Here is a 15,120-nt window from a genome sequence, read left to right on the forward strand (position 1 = left end):
AATAATAGTTAAAATGAAAAAATATCTCTATTCATTATGTCATAAATAAGAAAAGATGGAATATAAATAAAATATTAATAACAATTAGTTTCTTTTGGAGATGTGGGGTATGGATTCTCGTACCTCTTGCATGCAAAGAAAGCATTCTACCACCTGAACTATATCCCCACAATTCTTACATCACAAAACCCTAAACATCACGTCATCAATAAAAGTGAAAATGAAAAACTATCCAACCAATTGATCAACACACTGTAAGGATCGAGCTGACTCGATGACTAAAAAAGGTGGGTAAATTTTTTGGCAAAATAAAACAAAGAAATTTAAAACATTAAATTTACATTATATCAAAATAGGGTTTATACGCAAGTATTCGAAACACAACATACTAGTTAAAACACAAAATAAGGAACAGATACAAAACACTTTAAACAAAAGGATTGAGGACGACAGGTGAGGTTAGTCTATGGCACCTTCTTCAGAGTCCTCTCCCGACCTCGACCAACTCCTTATCACCTAGAAAAAAAATGGAGAATAAGGAATGAGTACAAGACTCAGTAAGTAGCCTACTTGTAGGCTCTTAATCGTGTCCTTGATAAGCTAGGGTACCACATTCTTTATTCTTGCTTGTTCTTGATTTTGTTCTTATTGAAAGTACTTAGGTCCCTCTAATTCTTGTTCTTGACTTGGGGTTCTTATCTTGATCTTTCTTGAGGACCTTGGTCCTTGAATCCTAAAACTTTGGTTTTCCTTTAAAGGCCTTAGTACTATGGTTTTTGGTTCTTGGTCCTTTGTTTCTAGTTCTTGTCCTTAGATCTAGGATCTTGATCCTTGTTCTATTCCTTGATCTTTCTCTTGTTCTTCGTACTTTCTTGGTTCTTGTTTTGTTCTTGATTCGTTCTCCAAGACACTCCCCCTAGGATTTATGGCACTAGACATGCATCTGACAATCCTGTGTCCAAGGCTTCATGCGTTCCAAGCGACACAGCCTTAACCTACGTCCAAGGCTTCATGCATTCCAAGCGACGTAGTCTTACCGCATCTTAGGGCTTGCCCTTCGATACGGTCTGCTTAACCTATGTCCAAAGCTTTATGCGTTCCAAGCGACATAGTCTGAAAACTTACATCCAAGGCTTCTTACGTTCCCAGCGATGTAGTCTTAATACTACATCAAGGGCTTGCCCTATAATACAGTCTGCTTAACCTATGCTCAAGGTTTCATGCGTTCCAAGCAGCGTAGTCTAAGTCATGAGCACGCTGTACCGTGAGAGGTCTTACGAGGTTCTTGATTCGTGGCTAAGGTAACTTACTCTCTTCTTGTTCCTCCGTGACCTTAGACTACTCCCCTTGATAGACCATAAAGGTCACTTGCTCGGTGCATACTTGAACATGGCATCTTGCAAGTCTGTAGGGCATCTCTTCTAAGTGAAGGAAACTTGAGGCATGACATCCTACAAAGGAAACATGGTGCGGGCATCCCACCTAGAAGAGGAATTCTTGGGTACTGCTTGGTGGGAGGTCATGGGTCACTTTGGACATGACTATAGTATTACCTAGCATTCTTGCGTTTCTGAGTTTGGGGACCTTAGTTCTTTGTCCTTGAGCGATACTTGGCATTTTTCTTACTTGGGTAGTTGTAAAGCCTGTGTGTTGTTGTTCTTGATTCTTAATCTTGTAAGTTTCAAAGGTCCTTAATTTCTTGAGGTATAAGTTGTAACTTGTATTTGTAACCATATGAACCCATCTTAGTGTATGTTGTTCTAGGAGGTCATAGATTCTTAGGGAGTTCTTTAGAGGGTTCTAGAAAAGTTTAGAGTCTTGTGGTGTTTCCTTTAGGTGTTTCTTGGATCCTAACTTGGTTTAGGTTCCAAACTTACTCCAATCAACTTGAAACCTCAAACTTATCTTCATGTTCTTCATAAACGACCTTATAAGAAGTAGCAAATCATTCAGAGCACGTATAGACCTTGAAATCTCTTAAGTAGTCCTAGGGGCATTTTGGTCATTTTACACCTTATTCTTGGTTTTGCTACTTAACGTGTTCCAATGACTTTCAAATTCACCAAATCACAAACATCATAAAATAAGATCTACTTCATGATTTCATAGCATTTGGAGGTCATCTAGGTCATGAACCGTAGGTAGATATCTTGGGGGCATTATGGTCATTTTGCACCATTTCTTGGTTTACCTACTTATCCTTATCCAATAACAACCAAACTTCATATATAACCTCAACATACTATAATATACTCAGCATTAAAATTTCATAAGTAGCAGAGTTCATCTATTGGGTTATTCTAATGTTACCTAATTACCGGGAAAATTGATCGATTTAGGGTCTTAACTCGCAGTTCTTTGAGTTTTTCTTTCATCTAACCCTAGTTCATACTTCTTTTAGGGTTCATATGGAAATCTAAGTGATTTCTACAAGTATTTCTTAACAAAAAAGTCCAAGGTGGCTACTTACCTTATTGTCGACGTTCGGGACCTCTTTTCTTGAGCTTCCGGTACTTGAATTACTTCAACTTTCCTTTCACAAACTCCTTATTGTGTCTACTTTCTAGAACCATAAATGTTTTCATGAGAACCGGTCTGGAAGGGGGTTAAAATAGAGAAAACTGAGGGAAGGTCGAGTTTTAGGTTGACATGGCCGGTTCAACTGAACCGACCATGTCATCATCTTCTTCCTCCAGGCAAGAAGAAGACGCGCGCGACCGTTTGCACCGCCGTCTGTAACTCGCCCTCCCCAGCTCCTATCATGCTGTTTCTCTCCTCGATTCCCTTATAAAATTTAAAGAGGGTGTTACAAGGAAGAGCTAGGGATAGACTTCGTACCTTTTCTTTGATCGTAGCCTAAGATATTTTCTTCCAAAGTTCGTCCAAAATATGATTACTGGACGGAGTAAAAATAGAGGATTTTCTTAATGGGTAGCCGATTTTAGGGGTTTTCGAAGCTCGATTTCTTCACAAAACCTCTTCCTTATTCTTTCTTCAAGATAAAGGAATTGGTTTAGGGGAACGACTTTGAGTGTGGGATCTGAATTTTGAGAAACCACTCTCGGTCTGCGAGTTACCCGACACCTCCATTTCGATCTCTTGGGTATCTTGTTATACGACGTATCATCTCTCCCTTCCTTCATAGAACTCGTTAGTAATATTTTTTAGAAGCTATAGGAACAAGTTTGAAAGGAAATGGTGGAGAATTGCTCTCGAATTTAGAAGAAACCTGAGAGTAGGAGACCCAAAATCTAAACACTTATTGCCAAAATCTAAACTTGCTCGATTCTTGTTCCAAATGATTGCCCCATCTTCATAATTTATAGGGGAAACTTAAACCGACATTGGGAGCTCCAGAATCATCATGAATTGTTGGTTGGATTTTCTAAAAAATCGGTCCAAAATATCTACTCCAATCAGAGACTCACCAACTTTGGTTTTGAATCCTAGCCGTTGGATGTGAAGATCCGTGAGTGTTCTAGAAAATATCCAAATTTGGAGGAGATCCAACGACTGAGAGTCGAGATTCGAAGGATTTTGTGCAGAAGGTACTGTGGAGGTTCTGATTTTTTTAATAGAATGGCAAATCCGTGATTATCCTCAACTTCAAGGGTATTTTGGTAATTTGACACTTTCTAAATATTTTATTATTATTTTCTTGAAAAATCCATAATTTTCCTAAACATTCTTCATTCCTTGTTGGTCATTTTTCCCTTGTGGAGCATCTTGAAATTCCTTTTAGATAAGGTATTAAAAATCTAGAAAGGTCCTTGATAATTGGAAAAATGACATTTTCGTCATTTTCGCTTAAGCTTTCATTCTCAATCCTTCTCCAAAGGTCTTAAGTCCTTAAGATTACTTCTTAGGGTTTAGAAATATCTTACTAAGACCCCTTTCCTTGCTTAATTCTCATAATTTCCTTCCTTGGATCCTTTGGGTCTTGCATAGGTGGCTTTCCTTCATTTTTGGGGTGTTACAGACACAGGCACCACTGATCATATCACCAGTGACTTGGATCGTCTCGCGGTTCATGAACACTATCATGGAGGTGAACAAGTTCAAGTCAGCAATGGAGCAGGTTTGCGTATTTTGCATATTGGTCATTCTTCAATTAATACTACTGCTTGTCCTCTTGCATTGCATAATATTTTGCATGTGCCTGAAATTTCCAAACATTTTCTTTCTGTTCATAAATTTTCTTGTGATAATGACGTATTTTTTGAATACCTTCCTTGACTTTTTTCTATTAATGATCGACGGTCGAGGAAAAGTCTTCTAGACGGGAGGTGTGGGTCTAGTCTCTATCCTATTAAGTCATTTGATGTCGATGATCTCAAGCATGCCTTAGTGAGCAGATCTACTACTCACACCAAATGGCATGCACATCTTGGACATCCTTCATCTCAAATAGTAAAGTCAATTTTGCGTCTCAAATATTTTATGTGCTACTGCAACCTTTGCCAGCAAAAAGTCATCAGTTACCATATACTAGTTCTTTTCATAGGTCTTCGTGTCCTTTGGAATTGATTTTTTCGGATGTTTGGGTCCCTGCACCTCCATCTATTAGGGGCTTTAAATGTTATATTAGCTTCATTGATGATTTCAGTAAATTTTCGTGGATATATTTGATGCATGATCGTACAAAAGCTTCTCGTATACTTTTGTAGTTTCAAGCTCATGTTGAAAGCCTCCTAGATACTAAAATCAAGTGTGTCCAGACTAATTGGGGTGGGGAATATCAGAAAATTCATAACACATTCTTTCATTCCCTTGAAATTGCTCATCGTGTTTCGTGCCCTCACACACTTCAACAAAATGGGTTTGCTGAACGCAAGCATCATCATATTGTTGAAACTGGCCTAGCCCTTCTAACTCATGTTGATGTACCAAATTTTGTTATGACGCGTTTCTTACAGCCACATATCTCATCAATTGTCTTCCTGCTCGTGTTATCGATAACAAATGCCCCTTAGAGCGTCTTTTTCATACCTCACCAAATTACTCCTTATTCAAAGTTTTTGGGTGTGCTTGTTGCCCTCATCTTTGCCCTTATAACAAACAAAAGCTCTCTTTTCGATCCAAGGAATGTGTCTTTCTAGGCTACAGTTCTTTACATAAAGGGTATAAGTTTCTTGAAACCGATTATGATCTTGTCTATATTTCTAGAGATGTCATATTAATGAGAATGTTTTTCCGTTCAATAGAGCCCCATCCAGTTTTTCTCCAACCTTGCAGCCGATGCACAAGGCCCTTGATTTGTGCACCTTGCATTTGGTTAACAACCGTACTAATTTGGAGAATGATGACATGCATATATTTGTGCCTACTAACTCTTTGGATATAGAAAATTTAGTGCTCACATCAACTTCGAATTTTCCGCCACAATCCTCTGCGTCGCTACCGCGTGAATCGACTTTGGTTGTTCCGCCAATGGTTGGGGCCTAGGATCATCCACTAGCAGATTATATTGCGCAATTCCCAATTAGATCCTCAACCACTAGTCGATAGACTATTGTAGCATTAGTTGCTCCCCTCGCAATGGCTGGTACGATTGTCCCCTTAATTGTGGATCCTGCACCTACTACTCATCCGTATGATACTCGATTGAAGCACAATATTAAGAAACCCAAGGTGCATATAGATGGAACAATAACATATTCTGTGGTTCGGTCTTCTGCCTCTGAATCTACTTCACATATTACTACTATGGAGCATCTCCTCTGGCGTCAGGCAATGAATGATGAATTTCAGGCACTTATAAAAGATAAGACATGACATTTAGTTCCTCCTCGTGCTTATCTTTATGTTATTGATTGCAAATGAGTTTTCAAACTCAAGAAAAAGCCATATGGCTCTATTGATTGCTACAAAGCACGACCGGTTGCTAAAGGGTTTAAACAATAGTATGATGTTAATTATGATGATACCTTTTGTCCAGTTGGTTAAGGGTTTAAACAATAGTATGATGTTAATTATGATAATACCTTTTGTCCAGTTGGTTAAGCCCACTGCCATTCGTCTCTTATTATCTCTTGCTATTTCTTGTGGTTGGGCTATTTGGCAGATCGATATTCAAAATGTTTTTCTTCATGGTTTTCTTAATAAAGATGTTTGTATGAAGCAGCCGATAACTCTCCACATGTAAGTTATTTCAAGTACTTTTATAGTTAATTTTGTGCTCATACTCACTATTTTCTCATTAATTACTTCAATTATGCTAATTAGTATACATGAAATAGTCAATTGTGGTTTAATATGAAAAGAAGTTCAATTTGCATAAATCGAGCTTAATTGTATACTTAATTGAGTTATTTGGCAAACTCAAGAACATTTATGCTGGACCATGATTCTATAGCAAATCTAGAAACAACACTGCTTGCATCTGGAAATAAATTGCTGACTTTGATGTTGAAGCAATTCGGAACGCAAACTTTTCGGGCGATACATGTAAATTTTAATCCATATCAGCAGTCCATGTGGGTCATTGACTACGAAATTAGAAACATTCTGAGTGGACTATTTTATCCTTTCTCAGCCCTAAATGAGAAGAAACAAACATTATAAAAGAAAAACGATACCTAAAATAAGAGGGAGCCACACTTTGGGAGAAAAATCGGATTAAACAGCACCAGTCTCTACTGTGAAACCAGAGAAGAAGAAGAAAATCCTAATCCAGCAGTTGTTGACAGCAGAAGGAAAAGGAGACCAACAAGGATAGATTAGGGCAAAGAGGTGGACGTGAGAGCTCAAGGGAAGTGAACTTCCATTGACGAACGACAACAAACTGGGATAAATCTCTATTTCCTTATTCTCTTTTCTCATTCCATCAATTTTACATGATTGAGATGCGGATTCCTCTACTTAATTCAGTTTATGTGGAGAACTAAACTTTATAGGGGAGGCGAGAGAGTTTTGTTTAAGTATGTTGACGGTATGATCTTAGTTTATTAAAGAGTTGTTGTAAATGATTTATATGTGTGTTTAATTAGCTACTTTACATACATAGTTGTTCTCTTATTTGGAAGAAGAGAGAGCAATGAAATCCTCTTTAATACTTTAGTTCCATTGCAAGGAAACTTGAAGGGTAATAGAAGTGTTTAGGAATAATTTTCTCCTACAACCTTGTTAATAGAAATTACAAACGATTATGGAAATAATCACCATGCATGACCCTCGAAAGTGTGCTTGATAATCTATTAAAAGGAACTAAAATCTACCACTAAACTCAACCACTTATCTATTTAATCTCTCTTTGTGAAACCTTTCTCATTAGAGTTGATTTTCTCCTCATTTTCTGGTATTCGACAAGTGTGGCACTTTGCTTTAGTTTTGTTTAATTAGTCAAAATCACCAACACCCATTTGAATATTACCCAATGAATCACCAACACCCATTTGAATATTACCCCATGAATATTACCCAAAAACTCACTTCATTTCCAGTAATAAAATTAACCAAAAGATAGGTTCTTAGTAGAATCGATAATTTACTTATTATTATATACTTGCACATCCCCCTCGATTTGTGGATTCTCAACATTAATATGTAATCATAAGGGCACTAGTTTCTCAAGATTTAAAATTTATCCACTTGTCTTGTATGCCTCAAGATTTGAAATTTATGCACGTGTTTTTGTGTGGACATTCTAAGATGTGAACTTAGGACCTCTCACACCTTAAGAAAGAATAATACCACAACCCCCTCCATTTATGAATTCTCAACATTAATTGTAATCATAAGGAAGTAATCATAAGGGCACTAGTTGTGCTCAAGATTTGAAATTTATCCACATGTCTTGTATGCCTCAAGATTTGAAATTTATCCACATGTCTTGTTTGCCTCAAGATTTGAAATTTATCCACGTGTTTTTTTATCGACATTTTAAGATGTGAACTGAGGACCGCTCACACCCTAAGAAAGAATAATACCACTCGACAAAATTTCCCTTCTTGAACACCTATCAGTTTTAGCTCTCACTCGATATAAATTTTTCTCTCAAGTTTGAGATCTATATTTGTTTGGAGTTGAGGGGCTAAAAGGAAGTTCAACAAGGTGAGGTAGGTCTTTTTGTTAAGAGGAAGTTCAAGGATTTAACGAAAAAAAATCATCAACCCTTTTAACTTTTCAATCAATACACGAAATTCTTAATTAATAAATTGTTTTACCTACAAAAACACAAAGTGAAACAAATTAAGTGCATTGGATTGATACATCATCTAGGCCTTTTATATTAAAGGGAAAATTCAAGAGTTTCTTAATTAATAAATTGTTTTACCTACAAAAACACAAAGTGAAGTGCATTGGATTGATACATTATCTAGGCCTTTTATATTAAAAGGAGAATTCAAGAGTTTCTTAATTAATAAATTGTTTTACCTACAAAAACACAAAGTGAAGTGCATTGGATTGATACATTATCTAGGCCTTTTATATTAAAGGGAAAATTCAAGAGTTGATCTCAAAACCTCTCACATCAAAAGCAAGAATCATACCACTAGAACAAATATCTTTGTTGTGAACTTCATATTCAATTATGCATGGAACATATCATCGTTTTGATCTTCATATAAAGTGTTAATACAATCAATTCTACCCCGTACCTCTCGCATGCAAAGAGAGCACTCTACCATCTTAGCTACATTCATTCCTACAATTCTTAGGTCACAAAACCCTAAACTACTCTCTTTTGGAGTTGCAGGGTATGGATCCCCATACCTCTCACCTGCTAAGCGCCATCTAAGCTACATCTCCATTATTCTTGCATCACAAAACTCTCCATCTAAGCTGCATCTCCATTATTCTTGCATCACAAAACCCTCCATCTAAGCTACATCTCCATTATTCTTGCATCACAAAACCCTAAACATTCGATCATCAATAATTGTGAAAATAAAAAAAATCTCTGCTCATTGTGTCATAAATAAGGAAAGATTGAATAGAAATAAAATATTAATAACAAATAATTTCTTTTGGTGATAGCAAAGTATTGGTCCCTATATCTCTTGCATACAAAGAGAGCACTCTACCATCTTAGCTACATCCCCACAATTCTTATATCACAAATTCCAAACGTCCCATCATTAATAATAGTGAAAATGAAAAACTATCTCTCCTCATTATATCATAAATAAGAAAAAATTGAAAAGAAATAATATATTTAATAATTGATAGTGTTCTTTGGAGATGTCGGGTAACGATGCCCGTACGTCTTTTAGAGATGACCCTCCATCTAAGCTACATCTCTATTATTCTTGCATCACAAAACCCTAAACATTCGATCATCAATAATTGTGAAAATAAAAAAAATCTCTGCTCATTGTGTCATAAATAAGGAAAGATTGAATAGAAATAAAATATTAATAACAAATAATTTCTTTTGGTGATAGCAAAGTATTGGTCCCTATATCTCTTGCATACAAAGAGAGCACTCTACCATCTTAGCTACATCCCCACAATTCTTATATCACAAATTCCAAACGTCCCATCATTAATAATAGTGAAAATGAAAAACTATCTCTCCTCATTATATCATAAATAAGAAAAAATTGAAAAGAAATAATATATTTAATAATTGATAGTGTTCTTTGGAGATGTCGGGTAACGATGCCCGTACGTCTTTTAGAGATGACCCTCCATCTAAGCTACATCTCTATTATTCTTGCATCACAAAACCCTAAACATTCGATCATCAATAATTGTGAAAATAAAAAAAATCTCTGCTCATTGTGTCATAAATAAGGAAAGATTGAATAGAAATAAAATATTAATAACAAATAATTTCTTTTGGTGATAGCAAAGTATTGGTCCCTATATCTCTTGCATACAAAGAGAGCACTCTACCATCTTAGCTACATCCCCACAATTCTTATATCACAAATTCCAAACGTCCCATCATTAATAATAGTGAAAATGAAAAACTATCTCTCCTCATTATATCATAAATAAGAAAAAATTGAAAAGAAATAATATATTTAATAATTGATAGTGTTCTTTGGAGATGTCGGGTAACGATGCCCGTACGTCTTTTAGAGATGCGAGGTATCGATCCCAGTACCTCTCGCATGCTAGGTGTCACGGTCCTACATTTTTTACCGTGCGGCGTCTTGATCTTGACATGCTCACGACCAACCTTAAGGGGAATTAAGTCCCATATATATTTTACGCCCCGACTTTATGGCTTCATCGGACCTTAGGCGAGATTTTTCTTCGCCAATCGAACATCGCTGGTGTGGAATCCAAGCTTGTTCAACTACACATGCTGCCTGCGCGTGCATGTTCAATCGTCTGCGACACATCCGACTTGCCTCTACATTAAGCCAAGTCATTCGGTTCGACCTTGCCTCTGCTCAGGCCAAGGTCTCTCAATGCAAAGCCGCATCTTATCTTGTCATCTCGATCCCCATTGACGGGGTCCATATGTCTTGATGCCATCCCGAGTCTCGGGATGTCGTCAGCCATCATAACTCGCTTGGTCATGCCATCGAGAATTGGCCCACATGTCGCTCATCTCATCGGGACTTTCTGAACATCCATCCATCTAGGTTCTATCGAGGCATTGGCCCTCTTGTGCCAATGCCGTGTCATTTACGAATACCGTATCGGATAGCAGATGTATTTAGCAACCTCCAACACGAGGGCTGGGGCGCAATACCGGCACACCCGTGCTGTCCGATACTGTCCTTGAAAACTTATTTCAAAAGAAGTAACCCGAGACACTCGTCTCGGCATGCTCTCTCACACTGTGGCACACGAATATGACACATGGTAGCTCACTTAGGCCACAGGGCTCAGGGGTGGTGGAGATTTAACACCATGGTACCCTTATAGTACATTTTGAGCCATTGTCAATCTTACAGGCATAGACATGATTTTTGTGAATGGTTATACAATGTTGTCCATTCTCCGTTCGGTGTCCGATTGACACCAAATTTGGCGAGCATTCATATTTCATATGGACGGACTTAACTCCTAAACCGTATCCCAAATTTTTTCTGGAACCTCGACTTTCGTGGTTAAGGCCCGGGGCCCTACCTGGCCCTTCAACAAGCCTATCTTTACCCCTCATGTCTATTCGATGTCTCTATCTTGTTTATGTCTCAACTTCTCTTCAATGTTCACTTCGTGTGGTGTGTTAGATGATGCACCGTTCTCCTCGATCGCATCATGACACTCGTCTAGGCCCTCGCGTGGCCGAATGGGCGCCACTTGAGGGTCGCCGCTTCTATTGTTGCAATGTCAGGGTCATAACCTACTCTCTTAATAGTTAGGTTGTGATACTAATCAAGCAATCTACAATCTGAGCTACATTCCCATGATTCTTACATCAGAAAACCCTAAACGTCTCGTCATCAATAAGAGTAAAAATGAAAAAATATCTCTACACATTATGTCATAAATAAGGAAAGTTTGAAGGATATCGATCCCTATACCTCTCGCATGCTAAACAAGCGCTCTACCATTTAAGCTACATCCTCACATTTCTTACATCACAAAACTCTAAATTTTCCATCATCAATAACAGTAAAATATTAATAACAAGTAATTTCTTTTAAAGATGCAAGGTATCGATCCTCATACCTCTAGCATGCCAAGCAAGCACTCTACCATCTGAGCTACATCCCCACAATTCTTACATAACAAAACCCTAAATTTTCCATCATCAATAACAGTGAAAATCAAGAAATATCGCTAGTCAACATGTCATGAATAAGAAAAAATTGAAAAGAAATAACATATTTAATAATAGATAGTTTTATTTTGGAGATGCAGGGTATCAATCCCCGTACCTCTCATGCAAAGAGAGCGCTCTCCAGCTACATCCCCAGAATACTTGCACCACAAAACCCTAAATGAAGAAATATCGTTACTCAACATGTCATGACTAAGAAAATATTGAAAAGAAATAACATATTTAATAATAGATAGTTTTATTTTAGAGATGTAGGGTATCAATCCCCGTACCTCTCACATGCAAAGCAAGCACTCTACCATCTAAGCTACATCCTCATGATACTTATGTCACAAAACCCTAAATGTCTTGTCTCAATAATAGTGAAAATGAAAAAACTATCATACTTATTGTGTCATAAATAAGGAAAAATTTAATAGATATAAAATAGTAATAAGAAATAATTGCTTTAAAAAAATGTGAGGTTTCGATCCCCATACCTCTTGCATACTAAGCAAGTAATCTACAATCTGAGCTACATTCCCATGATTCTTACATTAGAAAACCCTAAATGTCCCATCATAAATAATAGTGAAAATGAAAAAATATCTCCGCATGCTAAGCGCTCTACTATCTAAGCTACATCCCCATAATTCTTGCTTCATAAAACTCTAAATTTCCTTGCTTCATAAAACTCTAAATTTCTCATCATCAATAATAGTGAAAATAAAGAAATATTGCTAATCAATATGTCATGAATAAGGGAAAATTGAAAAGAAATAATTTTCACTAATATATTTAATAATAGATAGTTTTATTTTGGAGATGCGTGGTATCGATTCCAATACCTTCGCATGCAAAGCAAGCGCTCTACCATTTGAGCTACATCCCCACAATTCTTATGTCACAAAACCTTAACGTCTTGTCATCAATAGTAAAAATGAAAAACTATCCCTGCTCATTATGTCGTAAATAAGAAAAATTTGAAAATAAATAATATATTTAGTAATCAATTCATTTGGTGATGCAAGGAATTAACCCGTGTACTTCACACATGAGAAGCGAGCGCTCTACCATCTGAGCTACATCCACACAATTTTTAAATCAGAAAACCCTAAATGCCTTGTCATCAATAATTGTGAAAATAAAAAAACATCTCCTCTCATTATGTCATAAATAAGGAAAGATTGAATAGAAATAAAATATTAATAACAAATAGTTTCTTTTGAAGATGCACAGTATCTATCCGAGTACCTATCTCTAAGCGAGCACTCTACCCTCTGAGCTAAATGGCCACAATTCTTGAATCACAAAACCCTAAATTTCCCTCATCAATAATAGTGAAATGAAGAAATATCGCTACTCAACATGTCATGAATAAGGAAAAATTGAAAGTAAATAATATATTTAATGAAGAAATATCGCTACTCAACACGTCATGAATAAGGGAAAATTGAAAGTAAATAATATATTTAATGAAGAAATATCGCTACTCAACCTGTCATGAATAAGGGAAAATTGAAAGTAAATAATATATTTAATAACATGAATATGGGAAAATTAAAAGTAAATAATATATTTAATAACCGATAGTTCTATTTTGGAGATATAAGGTATCAATCTCCATACCTCTGGCATGCAAAGGGAGCTCTACCATCTTAACTACATCCCCACAAATTGTGAAAATGAAAAAAATATCTCCACTCATTATTTCATAAATAAAGAAAGATTGAATAAAAATAAAATATTAATAACATATAGTTTTTGGAGATGCAGGGTATCAATCCCCACAATTCTTACGTCACAAAACTCTAAACTGCTCGTCATCAATAATAGTGAAGATGAAAAATTATCCTTGCTCATTATGTCGTAAATAAGAATAATTAAAAAGAAATAATATATAGTTTTGTTTGGGAGAAGCAGGGTATCACATGCAAAGCGCTCTATCATTTGACCTACATCCCCATGGTTCTTACGTCACAAAACTCTAAACATCTCGTCATCAATAATAGGTTGAGCGTCATCAATAATAGGTTAAGCTTTGATATTATTCCTTGCTTATAATTTCGACATAGAATGCATTTATATTTGGATTATTTTAGGTTTATCAATACTTTGAATTGTTGTTGGAAATAATAATGATTTCAATGTAGTATTTTTTAACTTGTATTTATATACTTTCCTTCATTCTACAATCTCTTGAAGGGACCCATTTTTTTCTGATCCTAAAGATTCATTCTCTTTATAAAAAATAGGAGGTAGAACCAATAAATATTTCTTTTTCGATTCATCCCTGAAGTTGAATACCTCATTCAAGAATTGTTTTTGATCCAATCCGTAGGAATCAATAGAAAAGGCAAATCCCTTATGATACACTAGATCCGACTCGATTATTGATAGAGTGAATAGATCTGCCATTTCTTGAAATCTCTCTTCTGATTCAAAATCGTGGTGTAAGGTGTATCCCCTCCTGTTCCGGTCATGGAATAGATGAAATAAATAAATAAATGGATTTTTGTTCAAGAATGAAATCTTATTGAAACTGTCCATATCAAGTTCATCCTTCGGAACCATATCACATCCCGAATCTGATGAAATAGGATGAATTGAGACGGTATTTTGTAAATATGTAATTATCTTGAATATATTAACTATTTCTTTATTTTCGTATCGCCTGGAAGTGACAAAAGAAACATCTTGTTCTTTCTTCAACAATTTCTGATCTCTAGTGAACCTCTCAATAGGATTCAAACCCATATGAAGTTCTGACCATCTGTCACAGAAAAAAGAACGAATGGATCTTGTAGGATTTTCGAGAAATTCTTCGATTTCTTCCGAAAGCGAATGATTATTCATCTGTTTCTCACGTTCCGTGAATAGCTGGGACATTGAGGAATATCCAGAAAAGCATTTAGGTAGTCGGTCTGATTCTATCTCTGTTCGTTCCGTTTGAAGAAAGGAAGGATCCTAAAGAATCGATCTTTCTTTTAGTTGTTGAATCTCTCTTTGATTGATCAATGTGTGATATTCCGAATCCTCATTACTAATGGAATCAAAATGATCTCTAGATTGATCAGAAGATCCTTTCAATTGGCTAGAATCCGTTACTTGAACGAAACTAGATCTTGTGGAATCATATTGAATATTTGACAAGACATTTCCGTACTTTGCTAAAAAATCGATCCTTGTTTACCAATCACACATTGTCTAACCAAATCCAATTCTCTCTCGATATGTTCCTCAAAAAATCCAATTCTCTCTCGGTATGTTCCTCAAAAAATCCAATTCGTACGAATTCTTCCCCCAACTAAAGAAGAGATCTTGGCAGAATTGCCACATATGAAATTGAGCACAATTTTGCAAAGAAATGACCCACTTGTTTCTCGAGAAGAGATGGGAAACATGCTCAATATTATTTGATTGAATAGTTGACCCAACTCCTTGTTGTTTGA

The 15,120-nt window shown here is 36.2% G+C and overlaps 1 long non-coding RNA gene across 1 annotated transcript; it reads right to left on the reverse strand.

The window, feature by feature from the left end:
- Positions 1-397: 397 nt before the first annotated feature.
- LOC111482420 lies at positions 398-2,888 on the reverse strand. The gene is made up of 3 exons (XR_002718209.1): positions 2,839-2,888; positions 2,492-2,563; positions 398-516 (listed from the first exon to the last, which is right to left on the reverse strand). It is a non-coding gene; the product is annotated as an uncharacterized LOC111482420 (long non-coding RNA).
- Between the last annotated feature and the right edge of the window lie 12,232 nt (positions 2,889-15,120).

Source organism: Cucurbita maxima, unplaced genomic scaffold, assembly GCF_002738345.1.
Source record: "Cucurbita maxima cultivar Rimu unplaced genomic scaffold, Cmax_1.0 Cma_Scf00007, whole genome shotgun sequence".
Taxonomy (NCBI): Eukaryota; Viridiplantae; Streptophyta; class Magnoliopsida; order Cucurbitales; family Cucurbitaceae; genus Cucurbita; species Cucurbita maxima.